The following is a 4,668-nucleotide window of genomic DNA, read 5'->3' on the forward strand; positions in this document are numbered from 1 at the left end:
ACCATGATAACAAAGGGAGCATCTCTGTAGATGCTGCAAAGACTTAGGAAGAAAAGCAAATGTTATGGGCAATGCTTATGTATGCTACATAGTAATGTGAGAACTAAAATGACTTGTGTGCCAACCAGCTAACAAGTCCTCCCTGCCCCACACAAAGTCTCAGGGGACTTCCACTATCCAGATGGAGGCCTCTGTCTTTCAAGTCCCAGTTCAGGGACTGAAGACTCTCAGTGTAACCCAGGTATAGACTTGTATTAACTCAATTCACACAAGCCAGAGTGCAAGCCAGTGCCAGTCTATCCCTTTCTATACAGTAGGAAATGCACCTTCCATTCTAGGGCAACCCTTTCCAGGGCTAGTGGGGAACAGAACAGCAGAGAAGCTGAGTACAAGGGATCTGGAACTAGAATGTTGTCTTTGTTGTTAAGTGCTGTTGAGTTGGTTCCAACTCATAACAACCCTTTATAGGGTTTCCAAAGAGTGGCTGGTGAATTTGAACCACTGACCTTACAGTTCAAATCGATATTGCAGTCCAGTGTATTATCCCACAGCACCACACCAGGAGCTAGAATGGCTGGGTTCTAATCCTAGCCCTACAATTTGAACTTAACCTGTCTGAATCTCAATTTCCTCATTTTCAAATCTGGGATAATAACAGGTTGTTGTGAGGCTTTAATGAGTTAATATACATAAAGTGCTTAGAGAAACGGCAGGCATACACTGAGCACTCAATAGATGTTAACAATAACAACTGCCGATAGCTAATAAGCTAAATTACTGCTCCGATTGCTTAGTGAATATGGAACTAGAAAAGGGAGGTTGATTGGTTTGAAGGGACAGTCTCCTATGCTGTGGAGAAATCTAATAAAATCTCTCAATTCTGCAAGAGTGATCCCTCCTCTTGGCCCCCATTTCCTGAGTCTCTCCCCTGAACATGATCAGAAAGCAACAAGCCGCTCTCATTTCTCTGATCTTTTTTATTTCTCCTCTAACCATTCCAACCCACTCACCCCTCTTGTAAATGTGTTAGTATATCTGTACACTCAAAAGATTTTCTTAATGGCTCATATCTCAATTTCACATAAAATATCCACATGACTGGGTTTGTCATGTATTGCTGTGTAACAGACCACTCTACTCTTAATGGCTTAAAACAGGGGTCAGCAAACTCTGCCCTCCCTCCCCCCTGCATTTTAGATAGCCAATGTCTAAGTTGCCCATCGCTATCTACCCTGTACACAGAGGGGATAGGATTGATACTTGATATGAAGACTCCCTGCCTCTCAGTTGAAGGTGTTTTTAGCTACTACATCCATAAGTATAGGTCAAGTCCAAAAGAGTATAGCAATTTATACTTGTTTCCTTTATTTAAAAAAAATTTTTTTTTATCTTCCTCTGGTTGAGTTCTGATTATCAAGCCATTGAGGCTAAGTCAAATGGGTTAACATCATTCTTTTTTGAGAAGTCTTTGGATGGTTTGTTTTGAACAAAAATGTTGGAGGTTCAAGTCCACCAAGAGACATCTGGCTCACCACAAGTCAAAGATGGCTCCAGTGTAACCGGCTTACTTTTTTAGAAGCTTCTCAGGTGATTCTGATGTGCAGCCTGGGGTTAAGATTCTTATGATTCAATAGTGAGTTGTTGTTATCATGACTAATTGCAACTGTCACATGGACCCTAGTACCATCAAGGGAGAAGAGCATGCGCAGAATGTGGGACCCTATCCAGAGAAGCAGTGACACCAGAGATGGAGGCAGAGATGGGGACATGGAGAGAGGGAGCAACTGAGGACTCTAGATCCATGGAAACAGATGGACTGGGTGCTGGTAGCCAGGAGGCAGACTTGCAGAATGTGCCCTTTGGTGGTGTAAATTATTATATATGCCTGAGTGTTTAAAAAAGAGAGAGAGAGAGCTAAAATGGAGAGAAATACTGTTAACTGATGGTACATGGAGGGGATTATAATCATTGTAATGAAATAAAGTATGTGGTTTGTTTAATGTAAAACTGATGATCTGCCCTGCAAAGTTTCACTCAATTCACAATAAAAACTTAAAAAAAAAAATAAAAAGTGGCATGAACCCATGACAAAGACTGTTTGGTTGCTTTTTCCATGGGTAGAGGAGGAGCAATGAGAAGGATTGTTATAGAGGCTGATGAATGGGTCCAGATGGGAATGAGGTTGTCATCCACCTCGTTGAAGGCCAGGACCCTGCCCATAACAAGCAATGTACATCAGAAGAACCCGTGCCACATGCCATATTCCACCCCAAAGCCTGGCTTCAAAATGCTAAACCCCAAAGTCAGAGCTGCCATCTGCCATGGCTTCCATTGAATCCCTAGACTGGGACCATGTAAGGCATCCTGACAGCAGGAAGTGAGGCCTCTCAGTTGTGAGAACACATCACAGGACTCAGTAAGGAGTTAAGAACTCAGGGCTGTTAGTATTGAGACATTGCATGTGTCTGCATTGGAAGAAGGACCAGAGACTGATCATCAGCTGGGATTATGTAGGTCACAGGCATTGCTACAATTCTCCTCCACATTAGTTAACACTGAGGTTAAAATGCTTTTTAGCCACACTCAGTCCTAATTCTGACCACTACAGTGTGACCTCAGGATGAACACAACTGTGACCACAGACTGTCCCTGAAACTGACTCAGACTGATTCCAACCCTAGCCAAGGCCAGCCTCTGGCCCGGACCACAGACCAACTCTGACCATGGATGTAAAACTACCACAGACTAACCCTAACTTCTGACCCCTGACTCCTGACCTCGGAGCAGGATTAGTGGACTGCACCATCCATAATACAGCTTTGTATACCCACACACGTCAATCTAGCTCCACTCAAGCGACAGTCACCTGGGCTAAAAGGTATGCAACCCAGGACTACCTACAGCAAGCAAGCACCTAACAATTGTCCCTGGTAGGAAGACACATGCAGAAATACCATCTGGAACATCTGAAAGAGGCCAAGCAGTTGTCAAGCATAAAACCTTGCTTGGCCACTGGGCCTATGCAGTGGATCTCCCAGCATCCATGCCTTCTCCCTGTCTACTCCAAGTACCCCTGCCTCGTTCAGTCTCACCCACACCAGGAGGCCAGTCTGATTGTGCCACTTAAGCTTTCAAAAATCACTGTTGTCCATGATCCTAAAAGGAAGTGTCTTCTAAGAGGGCCACTAGGGAGCTTCTCACCTCAATCTTCCAATCCAAGTATGGACACAGGACTGGCCCCTGATAGCCCCCAACAAAACTCAATGAAAACACAATAAATGCTGGTGAGGATGTGGAGATACTGGGACCCTCCTACATTGCTGGTGGGAATGCAAAATGGTCCAACCAATCTGGAAAACAGTATGACGCTTCCTCAGAAAGTTGGAAATAGAAATACCATAAGATCCAGCAAATCCTCTGCTTGATATATATCCATAAGAAATATGAGCCATACCAGGAGCAGACACATTCACACCAATGTTCATAGCAGCACTATACACAATAGCAAAAAGATGGAGACAGCCTAAGTACCCATCAATGAAAGAATGGATAAACAAACTTTGCTATATACATACAATGGAATATTATGCTACCTTGAAGAATAACAAGGAAGCTGCAAGCCACTCTATAACATGGGTGAACCTTGAGGGCATTATGCTGAGTGAAATTAGTCAGTCACGAAATGACAAATATTACATAAGACCATTATTGTAAATGCTTAAGAAAAGATAGCCATACCAAGAGGCGGGGCTTGATGGCGGCTCGGGTGGAGGTGCAGTGAAGTTCGCGGTCAGCCATCCCACAGAATACCAGGCAAAGCAGATCCAGGACAGAGCTCCAAAACTCGGAACCACAGAGATAGGAATATTTTAAAAGTTTGAAGGCTTTTAGCTTGTGGAACTTGAAACTGAAGTAAGAAATTGCGTGCTTCAGAATCTGCTGGGCTCGGAAGCCTGGAGCCGACACTTTGGGTTAGACCAAACAGCAAGAACAAGTGGGAGGAGCAGAAACATAATGGAAAAACGCCACGGGAACCTTGGAGCCAAAGTGGACATCACACTTTGTCAGTTTTGCTTTGTCCTGATTTCCTTTTTTTTTTGGTATCTGGTCATTGGCACACCCACTGTTTGTGCACTTCCGTTCTGGTGACTAGAGGGATGCCTGAGCGAGTGGACACCCCCCACCCTCACCACTGGTGGGTTCTTCTGCCACGCATGCGCACAGATACTCAGCCCAAGAGAAGGCTCTGAACGTTTTTTGTTTGTTTGGTTTTTGTTTTGTTTTTTTTAATATGGGAAAGGGCAGGACAGGGCTGTAGAGAGGGAAAGGGAGTTTAAAAACAAAGCAGAGCAAAAATTAAATTAAAGCCTGAGGTATAGCATAACAACCATCACTGGCATCTTGAAATCTGTCAGGCAGTTTTGAAAGCAAGAAGCTGAAGAGAGGACATTAAAGTTAAACTCATATTAGGCTACAGATCATTTTTTTCTTCTTCTTCTCTCCCTCCTCTCCCTTTTCTGTGATTATAGACTGGAGTATGCAGTCTAGTTTTTGTTGTTGCTGTTTTGGGGGGATTCTTTGTTTTCTTTCTCTTGTTCCCCCCGCCCCCCATTGGTGCAGTTTTGCTGTTATATGCTCCCCCTTCTACCTTTGGAGGACTCTTTCTCT

This window comes from Chrysochloris asiatica, unplaced genomic scaffold (genome assembly GCF_000296735.1).
Source record: "Chrysochloris asiatica unplaced genomic scaffold, ChrAsi1.0 scaffold00052, whole genome shotgun sequence".
NCBI classification, from domain to species: domain Eukaryota; kingdom Metazoa; phylum Chordata; class Mammalia; order Afrosoricida; family Chrysochloridae; genus Chrysochloris; species Chrysochloris asiatica.